Source organism: Rhineura floridana, chromosome 16 (assembly GCF_030035675.1).
Source record: "Rhineura floridana isolate rRhiFlo1 chromosome 16, rRhiFlo1.hap2, whole genome shotgun sequence".
NCBI classification, from domain to species: domain Eukaryota; kingdom Metazoa; phylum Chordata; class Lepidosauria; order Squamata; family Rhineuridae; genus Rhineura; species Rhineura floridana.
Window position 1 is genome coordinate 31,028,195 of NC_084495.1, and position 12,939 is coordinate 31,041,133.

At 41.8% G+C, this 12,939-nt stretch overlaps 1 protein-coding gene across 3 annotated transcripts in view; it reads right to left on the bottom strand.

Moving 5' to 3' along the window:
• Positions 1-12,939, bottom strand: part of AFF2 (ALF transcription elongation factor 2) — a 446,876-nt gene that overhangs the window by 89,743 nt on the left and 344,194 nt on the right. The window lies entirely within an intron of this gene.

A 12,939-nucleotide genomic window follows, 5' to 3' on the forward strand; every position in this document is an offset into this window, starting at 1 on the left:
TCTATCTACACTGATTTGTCATATTAGTTTGCAAATGCTAATGCTAAAATAACTCTTTAACAAGAGCTTTTCCTTAGTAACTTAACACATGCCTCATAATCCACGATCAGGTGTTTGTATTCTGCATGTGATGCACATTGTGGAAGCCTAATCTTGCTGCAGTCCCAGTCCAGATCCCCCACTACACCAGCTATTTGCATCAGGGAGGGGGAACTCCCATTAGAGCAAAGGGGAGCTTTTCCCTCAATTCAAGTAGGAAGTGTGTGTGTGTCTTCTAAATTGGGACTACAGCAGGGGCGAAAGGGTTATATCTCCCATACACCCCTCCCTACATAAGAGTTCCACTCCAGATCAGGGCCCCTATGCTTGCAATTTACTCTTAAAAAGTCATTCATACAATTGCCGATTGTGTGACTGGTACCACATCTCATGTGGCTCCTGAAGTGTATGTAGGCTCTGTACAAAAAAACACGAATTTGCTGCCATAATCCCACCCCACGCTTTCATTGTGGTAAGATTTCTAATGTCTATAGAAGGCTATAGTCTAAGCCCTTCCCCACCATCAGCCCCCCCAACTCTACTTGCCTTATCCCTTCATGCCACATACAGTTTAGCACACAGAGCCCAATCATTTTTTCAGGATATTCTCTGCAAAATAAATAATCAAAAGTGAGTATTCCAAGATATGAATAAATAGCTTTCACATTCACATAACATTTGGGAGATGGAATGACCAGCTGGTTGGCTATTTCCACATATATATTAATGGACATTGAAGCATAGATATTGCAAAATCAATCAAGGAGAGGGAAACTTTCATAGGATCCTCAGTTAGGCCCCATCTGCACTATACATTTAAAACAACATCATACCACTTTAAACAGTTGTGGCTTCCCCCCAAACAATCCTGGAAATTGTAGTTTGATAAGGTTGCTGAGAGTTGTTCAGAGACCCCTATTTCCCCTCATACAGCTACAATTCCCAGAATGGTTTGACAATCAGTCCCTCTTCCCAGGGAACTCTGGGATCTATAGCTCTGTGAAGGGAATAGGGATCTCCTAACAACTCTCAATGACCTTAACCAACTACAGTTCCCAGGATTCTTTGGGGAAAGCCGTCGCTGTTTAAAGTGGGATGATATTGCCTTAACTGGGTAATGCAGATGTGGCCTGAGAATCCATGAATGTGGCTCAAGTAGCTGTGAACTGCAAATTATTTTTAAACATTTTAAAAGTATTGTTTGAATCCTGTAGGCCACACAAAAGAGCATGTTTTAGGAAACAACAAAGATCTGCACATTTTAACCTGTATATGTTATTAGATGGTTTGCTTAATTCAGTTATATGTGAGTGGGTTTTGGAACATTTGTAAGGATGTTGATGTAATTGCATATGACTGCTAAGTGAAGTCTGCTTCTTGATATTAAATAAATGCTCTTAAGAGATAAACATGAAGCCATAACTTGCGAGCAGGGACACATTTATTTTACAGTCATTGGCCCAGTTCACAAGTAACCCTCAACCATTCTTTTGCATACAAGGATGAGCTGCAGCAAGCCTGTTCTAATGCTTCCCCTGGTGCAGCCATGAAGAGGAGATTGGAAGCGTTCACTTCCATTTTAGACTTACATCCAAACCCCAAACTGTGGTTAATCTTAACTATAGTTAGTGAAAACAAACCAGTTTCATAAACCATGGATTGGCTTGTTTTCATGAACCATAGTTAAGATTAGCCCAGTTTGTCTGAGTTTGGATGACATGGTAACTGAAGTTAATCTGAAATGCAAACAAATGCTTCTGAACCTCTCCTTGTAGCCATGACATAGGAGGGGAATACAAAAAGCTAAGACTTGCCTAGGCCCGTTCTTGTAATGCTGAACTATGGTTTAGTGTTACGTCTGAACCAGCTCATTGTTACTCCAATACTGTTCCGAGCTGGTTTTTGTTACTTTTGACCAACTAATTTCCCTTCTGAACAGTCAATCTTAGTTTTTGATGGGTGGTCTCTGTTTTTGCTAACTTCACAAAACGCTGGATGGATATGGATTTCCCTTGTTGTGGTCCAAAAAAAAATTAAAATCAAATCAAATCAAATTACTGCGTATGCTATGAAGTTACTGACCTGAGCCCACTTCAGGAATGCTATTCACATGTAAAAGCCTAATGTGAATGGGGAGATTGAAAACAAGCATGCTAAACTCCACTCCCTGTCAACATGAGTTGGACAGGGTACCTCTGAAGGGGGGCAAACTTCACATGATGTTTAGTTGTGTGTAAACGTTCCTCAACTGTTTTTTTTTTTTAATTATCACTGCAGTGACTGGTCAGCACTGGTGAATTTAACCATGTGTGTTCCTCAGCAATTCCTTGGGGAAGGGTCTATTCAGATGCCTTGCAAGAGCGAGATAAAAATCTAATAAATGACGTTTAAAAAGAATAGAACAGGGTCAACAGGTTGCAAAGTTGCATGGGGAAAAAGGAGGTAGTAAAGAAGGTGTTTAACCCTTTCTCTCTGAGTCATTTTCAAAATGCTCCTGCAGCTGCTTTTTTCCTTGTGGTAGAAAAGCTAAAGAGGAGATGCCATTGCATCACTTTGCAGGTGGGCCACAGCTTAGCAGTAGAGCATTTGTTCTTCGCACAGAAAATCCCAGGTTCAGTCCCCAACACCTCAAGGCAGGACTGGGAATATCTCCTGTCTGAACTCCTGGAGAGCCACTGCCAGTCAGTGTCAACAATATAGAGCTACATGGACCAATGGCCTAAGTAACTATAAGACAGCATCCTAATGTTCCACTTCAATGGGAGAACTGTAGGCCATTTTCTGAGCCAAATGGGATCATCCATCTTAGTTCATTCATTCATTAACACAGACTTCCTGCCAGTTCAAAATTGACACTGTGCACCACAGACCAAGAAATGTTTCCCACCCCTAGTTTAGGCAAACACAGCAGGGTGAGCTGGGACTATCCAAAACACACAAGGCTGTCTTTTTCTGTGGCTATTCTGGATAAACTTGAGGCACACAATGAAGCCACTTCTTAACACTGGTATCAGTATCAAAAGCCTGGAAACTCTTGAAAAGCTGTCAGACTTCTGTGTCTTCAAGCAGGTGCCAGATTCCAAACTGTGGTTCCTTTCCTTCTAATTCCAAATTTTCATGATAGATTAATGAACGCCTTTCCTCCAGAATAAATAAATGTGCAACGCCAGCTCTCTTTTCCCTCTGAGTCTATTCCTTAAGATTTCCACCTTACGAATGAACACATTAATTCAGGAATGAGTGCAGCGGTGATCCAATTTGATGGAGAAGGACTGCCTGGCTATGCCAATTTTCTCCTTCGTACTAAAAGCCCTCGAAATTGTTTTTTTCTTAAGTGGGAGAATTCTAAAGTGCAAACAGCCTATATAAATCTTAAAAGCTTAAAGGGCTTTTCTGCACCTTCCTTGATTTATATGTAACCTGCGTGGGGAAATGTATGTTGATATTTTATCCAGCCCAGGCATTCGTCACACTGCGTGTTCATCGGCTTATTTCCTTTGAGAGTAGCTTTAGGTGCATATTTAGATTTTTCACCTTGCTAATTTATGCCAGCTGACGTTTAAATTACAGGCTTCAGAAGAGAGCTGAAGAAGCAAATGTTTACATAGTGCTTGCGGCACAAACGGTGAATGTAAGCAGTAAGATTTTGCCACTTCCTCCTCTGCACTAATCTGAGTCCTCTGGAATTATACAGACATGATGCAATACCGATAAGAAGTAGGAAGATGGAAAAACAAATATTTAGAGTCCCATTTAGCTATTATTGCTTCCACTCATATAGGGAGGATGCAGCCACACAGTGCTAGTTCCCCACTAGGGATGTTGGAGGATTGCCATTGTTCACTTATTTGTCCCATGTCCGAAATGGAAATCAATCCAGAGAATATGATCGCTTGTTGCTTTCAGTCCTCAAATGATACATAATTGATTGTGTCCCCTACCCTTTGCATTGTGTTTCCTTTGCATTGAAATAAATGGGGTGGAAAGACAACATAATTGATGCAATCAATTACTTAAGTTACATAATTTTGCCACAGTGAACACCAAGATGAATAATGTTGTTTTTTGGCAGAAGATGAACTGCAGCAGAATGGAGACAGTGCTATATTACAACTAATACAGGGCAGAATGGAAAATGATGCCTTCTTGCCTCCATAGCCCCCATGCATATTGACTTCACTCCTAACCTTCCCACACTGAGTGGGCAGGCCTGAACGGGGGCTTCCAAGTATGTCTGAGTGGACACACTTAAGATTCCTCCATGCATATGAGAATCACACTTAGGAGAGCCCATCTGACTTTCAATGTGGGAAAATCAGAGGCAGAGTGGGTAGAGCTGATGTTTGTAGGAATATCCCATTTCCTCTGCTACCTGATACTCATGGTAGGCATTCCTTCTTAAAACATAATGCCTGAACCACAGCTTAGGAAAAAGAGGCAGGGTTCAGCTGCATGTGCATTTCACACTTAGTATCAGGTACAGCAGGGCTCATATAGGTAGCTCTGCATATCAGACAGAGGAAGACTTTCCTCTCTGCACCATCAGGGCTTCTGGCCAGAGGAGGAACTGGGGCAGTCCTCCTGGACCAGCAGATAATGTGAGATCAAAAGGACAATCTCATGGCTGTCAGATGTTGTTGGTGTCCAACTCCCATCACCTCCAGCCAGCATGGCCCACTGTCAGGAATGATGGGGATTGTCGTCAATGTCTAGAGGGTCGCTGATCCCCAACCTAAGTCTGATACTATGCATGCTTGCTCAAAAGTAAAGCTGACATGTATGTTAATACACCATTTTATTTGATGAAGTACATTTTTAGCTGCTGATTTTATTTTTTATTGTTTTTAGGCCAGCTTCTTTTGAACGGCTGGCTTTCATTGTTAATTTTAATTTATATTTTATATTAACCACTCAGAGTTTTTTTTACAATGAAGTGGTATACAAATGTTGTGAAATAAATAAAAAAGGTGATATTCAATGCTTGTCCTACTTAGAACAGACCCATCGACGTTAAGAGGCATAAACATAGGTTCGTCAAGTCTCCCTAAGGAGTAGGGCTCACTCCTACCTATATATGAATCAGGATTGAGCCTTATTCAGTCGCCAGACTAAAAGAAAAAGATTATGCATTATGAGAGGAAGGAGGAATCTCATTGTAATAGGGGTTGTCTTAAAAAAAAAAAAGCATATAAAACAAAGTTAGAATTTGCCAGTGACAGTTAATCCAAGATTTCATACTGAAAAGTATTTTCACTTCTTTGAGCCAACACGTTTATAGTTACTGCAATGAAATTTTAATTTTGTGCTCTAATGAACACAAATCGATCTGTTCTCCATGTTGGCAAAACGTATGATGGCTGCATAATTGAGAGAACTCAATTGCGTTAAAAAAAAAATCACAAAATTGTAGCCAACTACCGAGACATTAAAGTGCAGGGATAGACGGCCAACACAGAAAATGGCACCAACCGCTATGCTTGATTAAGATGGGGCTCTGAATACTCTCATGTACAAGTTTGCCTTCATTCTTTTCAACGGTTTTGGTAATTGCAGGATTACAGATAGATGGTGGCTGCAAAGAGCTCATCATCTTTTTTTAAAATAAAAATATTGAAAATAATATTGCTGTTGCTAGTTTTCTTAGAGGGAAAGATATTTACATCTTTCTGGACTACTTTGTCATAAAAGTAATTGTGTATAGGAGTGGTGGGGAACCTCAAGACCAGGAGCTAAATATACTCCTCCAGGACCCTCTATCTAGCCCTCAGGACTCTGCCCAGACCATGCTTCTTTGTCCCAGGCCACACTCTTGGAACTGACGTTCTCCCTGTAGAACTGTGAAATTTTGACCACTGTAAGATGCATTGTGGCATCTGTTAGGGAAGGGCCACAGCTCAGTGGCAGAGGATCTGCTTTGCATGCAGAGGGTCCCAGGTTCAATCCCTGGCATCTTCAGGTAGGGCTGGGACAGAACTCTTTTTTGAAACCCTGGAGAGTTGCTGCCCATCAGCATAGACAAAATTGAGCAAGATGGACCAAGGGACTGACTCACTGTAAGGCCACTTCTTATGTAGTTCTGTGAACCATTCCAAGGGCAGACAACATGGTGCCCTTGGACAACATCCCTGACCATTGGAGATGCTGGCAAGGGCTGATGGGTGTTCTGGAGGGCACCATGTTGGCTAACCCTGGTCTACTATGTATGGCCAACCATTAGCACAGAAAATGTCAGGGCAATTAGGCAACAAAAATATCACAGCCGTTTTATCTATGGACAAAATGTCCTGCTCAAAGGCTATGGTCCCAGGCGATGGTCTGAAGGCACATAAGGCCAGCTCCCTGCTGAAGCTAAGCAGGGTCAGGTCTGGTCGGAGCTTGGATGGGAGACTGCCTGGGAACCATATGTAAGCCGCCTTGGGTTTCTATCATGAAAAGAAAGACGGGGTATAAATGTAATAAATAAATAAATAAATAATAAAGCCCACAATGAAACAGGATGATGAGTTGCCTCCAGTCATGATCCAGGTGTCAGAATGGCATTTTCAATTGTCTTGGTCAGTTATTAACCAAGTATTCAGAGAACAGCTACAATTTATTTATTTAAAGCATTTATATACCACTTAATATTTTAAAAAATGTCTAAGTAGTGTACAGTCTAAAAAACTAACAATGCATAATTGAAACATTAAGACAAAAACACAACCTAAAACCAGTAAAACAGCGCTATAGAGACACATAGAAACATATTAAAGTGAATAAAACAGAAATCCAGAGGACTCAAAATATAAATAAAATGGGGTTCAATCTTATAGATCAGGGAAAGCCTGGGCAAAAAGACAAATCTTCACAAGACATCTGAAGCAACAGATGACTGCTGCTTCGTGTATGGCAGAGGGTAGGGCATTCCACAGTACAGGGGCAACAGCAGAAAATGCCCATTTTTGGGTCACCGCCCTACGATATTCTGTAGGGTACAGTACCAGAAGCAGAATTTCTCTGGATGATCTTTCACTGTTCTTCAACCTTGGGTCCCAGGTGTTGTTGGACTACAACTCCCATCATCCTTGGTCATTGGCTAAGCTGGCTGGGGTTGATGGGAGTTGTACTCCAACAACATCTGGGGACCCAAGGTTGAAGAACAGGGATTTAAGTGATCTTACAGGTCTATAAAGGGCAGGCAGCCTTTCAGATAACCTGGTCCTGAGTGTCAGGGCCTTATGTCCTAACAATAAGGCCCTGACGATGGCCCAAACTCATGCAGAAATGTGGTGAACTGAACATAAGATTTGAAAACTGAGAAACAGAGAGAAACCAAAATAGACAGATTTGTCCGTCCCTACTTCAAACCTTCCCTGTCCATCATGAGAAAATCTGGAAATGGGAGGGTGGGACCAGCATGTACAGGGATGTTGGGGGTGTGGGCACCATGCATTGAGGGGAAAGGGCCATAGCTCAGTGATAGAGCATCTTCTTTGTATGCAGAAGGTCCCAGGTTCAATCCCTGGCATCTCCAACTAGGGATGGGAAAGTCTGACACCCTGATTGGTTTATGAACTTCCCTTCCCTGGGAAATGGCTCTTGATTTTCTTCCACTTTCAGTCTTCCCTTCCTGAATTAGCCCTTTTAGACCTCTCCTTCAGTCCTCATGGTCACTCAGCAAAGGCACAAGCTTCATGTGTGCTTTCTATCCAGCCATAGGGCTTAAGGCACTCTGTTTTCAATATGCTTACTTTTCTTCCGGACATGGACTGGTAATCTGTGTTATGTGCCTGAATGTAGGTCCCTTAGTCAATGTATGGGGCTGTCAAGATAGTCAACTCCTATAATTAAAAAGACTCACCAGCCGGCAAGACCTGATGGATGAGCCAATACCTGAATAAGCATTACATTGGTAAGGTGAGAATTACATGACTCAACAAGACTTTGACGTGTGATAGGGAAAGAGCGAGAGAAGAGAAGAGGAACATAACAACAACGGTGTCAAAAATTCCACCCCTCCTAACACTCTAATAGTCTTTGGAAGTCCTATAACATTATTATCAAGAGCTGCCATCTCTAGAACTAGGGATCTCCTGGTCTGTGTTCTTCTGCCTGCCTCTTGTGGGAAGCCACTCAGGGCAACAGACTGAAATGTCCCCAACTTCCCAGGGTTGTGATGTTCCTCCATATTCCAGGATGACTTCTCCCCCTCCCCCACTGCCAATGAGTAGACCATTAGTTTCTCCTGACCTGGTAGTGTTACAAAAGCTTCCAGGTTAGAGCTTTAGCAGGGCGAGAGCTTCCCTTGACTTTGCCTGCCATGCCCACTTTAGCAGGGTTACTTTCTCGCTTGCTAGATTCTCCTTGGTCCAGGTCTTGGGGCCAAGTGACTCCTGCACCCAAACCACAGCCAGTTCTCTGGGCTGTCTATAGGAATTAGGTCTATTCCTCACAATCTAGAACGCTCTTCCTCCAATGAGTCAGGGCGGTGGGGCAGAAGGGTAAGTCCATTCTATCCTCACAGCAACCCTGAGGGGCAGAATAGGTTGAGAGTGTGTGAATATCACAAAGACCCCCAGAGAGTGTGATAAGAAGCTGGGATTTGAATACAGCCCTCCTGGGCTCAGCTTCAACATTCTAAACCAGGGGTCTCCAACATGATACCCACTGGTGTTCTTGTCCTATCAGTACCTCCTATGGTGCCTGTGAATATATTGTTAAGAATCCACAATGCAACAGAGACTGTTTATTCTTCCTGCTCAGTTTGCTCTGGCTCAACCTATCAAATATCGAGCATGCCTCCTTAAACATGCCTGTATTTCACTGGATGGCAGGACTGGATGCCACCCTCCCATCCATTCTGAACAGAAGAGAGGTACAAAGAGGTTCTTTCTGTACGAGCATGTGGTAGTGGCTATTGTAGGTGCCTTTCCCTCCATTATTGGAGATACTGATGGGGCAGGGGGATCTCTGCACCATTTTGTGGCCCTGTCTCTTTTTCTGCTCTTTTAGATGTGGCAGCCACTTTGTGTCATGCCACGCCCCAACGGCAGCCATTTTGTCTGATGCCAGGCATCCAAAGCAGCCCTTTTGTGACTGGCACCCACAGCACTAAATTCCAAATGTACCCACTAGCCCCCAAAGGTTGAAAACCTCTGCTCTAAGGAATATGCTGTCTGGTACAAACTGCCAATGAAAATAAAATCTGCAACTTTCCTGCTTACAGTAATACATTAAAAAATATATAAACGCTGTTGTCAGGAAGCTGAGTTTGATCACTAAACTCTTATCTGGCAAGTTCTGGAGGAGGACAAAAATAAATAAAAACAGTTCAAAAGCAAGTGTTTCAAATATGGCTATTCTTCCATCCTGCCAGAAGGGTTGCTAATGAATTTGTTGCATGAATGCACAAACAGATTGGGAGCTAGAGCTCTGCTGGCCAGCCCAACATGGCCCTGGCACCAAAAAGCCTATTTGTACCCATGCAATGTTTCCTCTAGAGTATGTTTCTCATCCAGAGGTGATTTTCCAATAAAATCAGCCTCAATTATTGCTAGCACAGGAGCAACCCTGGAGGGAGGGATAAGAGGCAATTCAATCGTTGGAAATGCCGCATGAAGCAAAATTAACCTTGCAGTGCTATTATCCTTTGAAACATTTAGCTATTTCTCCTCTTTCTTTTGTATTAGTTGACCCTAAGTGGAAGTGGGGGTGGCGACGACGAAAGGAACTCTACATATATTTATAATTCCATTTGTTCGTTATAATGAAAAGGTAATGTAATATAAAGTTGCTCAACATTTGTATGCAAAAAAAAAGTTGATGAAATAAAATGGCTAGTCTTTTAAGGTACATGAAAGCTGTTGAGATATAGGCCCCAACTGCACTATACATTAAAACAGCACCATGCCACTTTAAACAGTCGTGACTTCTCCCACTGGATCCTGGAAACTGTAGTTTGTTAAGAGTACTGAGAGTTATTAGGAGATCCCGTGTTCCCCTCATAGAACTACAATTCTCAGAGTATTGTAACAATCAATTCCTCTTCCCGAGGAACTCCAGGAAGTGTAGCTCTGTGAGGGGAATTGGGGTCTCCTAACAACTCTCAGCACCCTTAAACTACAGTTCCCAGGATTCTTTGGGGGGGCATGATTGTTAAAGTGGTAAAATAGTGATGATGATGATGACAACAACAACAATATCAATGACTCAAATTAAGGGCCTGCTGTCAGCTTAAATCCTTATGCCAGCTTTAGAAAGAATCTATGGTTGTTCCAAAATAATAGGATGGTATGCAATGCTACTCCTACTCAGAGTAGACCCATTGAACGTAATAAGCAAGACTTATTTGGGTTCATTAATTTCAGTGAGTGTACTGTAAACAGGATTTAGGTGAATACAACCCATAATAAATAAATAAATAGGTGATCTTCACTTGTTGCCTGTCAAGAGGAAAGCTGCAAATAGTGCAAACTATTCCTTGTTTCAGTTCCTCGCCGATAAATATCTAGGTAGGTTAATGTGAATCCAAAGCAACAGCCTTTTAAATTAGAATTTTACTACTGAAGATTATGCACAATTTTCATACCCGCTGAAGTTAGCATAGGGCTGATGCAGTGCCTACAATGACTGCTTTCTTCAGGTATGAAAAAAGCTTTACCATGGTTATCTTCCAGACTGATAAAAAGGTATCCAGCAAACTTTGCAGAGAGAAGAAATCTCCAAAATAAAGAAGGGAAAAATAATAAAAATTACGGATTATTATTTCATGCCTAAAATATTACATCTTTAAGCATTAGTGATGACTCTGGAGCAGATCAGAAAGAAACCATACAGACGGAAGGAAGACCCAAAGTGGTCTTTGACAATCTGGTGATCTCCAGCTGTGTCATACTACAATGTCCATCAGCCACAACCAGAAGACTTTAAGAAAAGAAGAGGCCAAACTGATGCAAATGGGGTGAATGGAACCTAAGACTGGGAATCAGGATGTGCTAGAATTCTGTCCAATTTGGATTTGGTACTGCATTTTCCATTAATTCACTTGTTCTCTATCGTTGCGGATCAGATTTTTACATAGCAAATTTCTGCGGCTATTTTTGAAAACTCTAAAATATCGATGTTAAGAATGATAATTTCATTGACATTTATCAGTGTTTCCTTTCAAAATATCAATATTTCATTTCAAAATATTGATATTCATATCAATATTTTTGAGAGGGAAAAAATTATTGATAAAAACATCAGCAAGTTGACAAAGAACAAGCCTGAATCGACACTGGGCTGTTAGGTCAACGGAACAATTTTGAACTGGCACCAGCCAACAGATCCCATCCCTAACTGGGAAAATGAGAAGCAAAGAGAAACTGAAGTTCCTTCCTTGGGTTTTACAGTCTTGTCCCAAACGTTCCCTTTGCATTCCTTAGCTCCAATTAAATCAGTGAAATGCCCCTACCACCAACTGCTCTGTAAAATGTCTTTTAAAAAGAAGCCACCCAAACTTTAATGTAAATCAATGACAAGTTCACTGAAGTTAAGACCATTTCTTACAGACAACCACATCTATGTTGGCCTCTTAAGCTGTGGGTGGCATGGGGGAGCCATACTCAACTGATTTAACTCGACAATTCTCCTGCTCCTACTCGGAATTTTCTGCTAGAAAACTATCTACAGGGATAATGTGCAGTAAAGACATAGAACTTGTGTTTTCAGCAGCAGCAGGACTGTGCAGTAGGATTGTAACATCCAGCTAGCCTAAAAGGGGAGATTATTTTTAATCTTAACCTTTATTAACATGACACAAAGAGACAGAGAAAGGGTAAGGATACTTCTCCAGTGCACCCTGGCTGGCAGAAGTAGATGAACAAACTTGCCTACCCACCTTGACTGGTTCCACAGGGATATGAAAACCTATTTATATTTTACAGGAGATGTTTTAAAATAGAATTGTCGATGTTCTCTTATTTGTCCTATGTCCAGAACGGAAATAAATCCAGTGAATATTAACAATATTTGCTGCTTATTGTTGTTGCTTTCAGTCCTACACATGATACAGAATTGATTATGTCCTGCTATTTGCATTGCGTTTCCTTTACACTGAAATGAATGGGGTGGGATAATGTAGCGACAATGTATTTTACAGAATTTATATAATTAATTACATAAGTTATGTAATTTCACCATAGTGTACAGTAAGATGAATAAGGAAATGTTTGGCAGAAGATGAGAAGCGGTGGAACAGAAACAGCCCTGCATGCTCAGATACAGGCTGGAATGGCAAATGATGCCTTCTTACATCACTAACGGGAAGCTCTGCCACCTTTGCATAGTCCCCTACGACATTGGGCTTTCTGCAGGAGGACCTAGCAAGGGTGAGGCATGCATATTTTTTTGTCTGCATGGGCAGGAGCTTTATGGATCTACCCACTGCTGGATCAGACCATACACTTGCCTACAAGATTCAGAGACTCTCTGAATCTCAGTCACTGGGAATCATGAGTCTCTGAATCTTGTAGGCACGTTGCCTCTGACAATGGAGGGAGAATATAGCCATTGTGGCTAGTATCCACTGATAGCCTATTCCTCCATGAGCATGGATGTGCTGGCTGGGGCTGATGGGAGTTGTAATCCAAAACGTTTGGAGGGCACCAGGTTGGCAAAGTCTGGTTTATAGTTTTGCATGACCAGTGAATGTGACCATAGAATAAAGAGGCCAAGTGAATCTCTTGAAATAAAGTATTACACAGCCTGGGTACCACTACCTTCCTTGTGCACACCAGCTGTATTTCCTGGTATACACATCAGCCTCCACTGCCAACCCGTCCTGATGAAAGTATGTAGGCAGGTTCAAACATTACTCTCATACGGAAGCCAGAGACGGCCTTAATTTTCACATCAATTCTGATGCCGCACCTTCAAAGA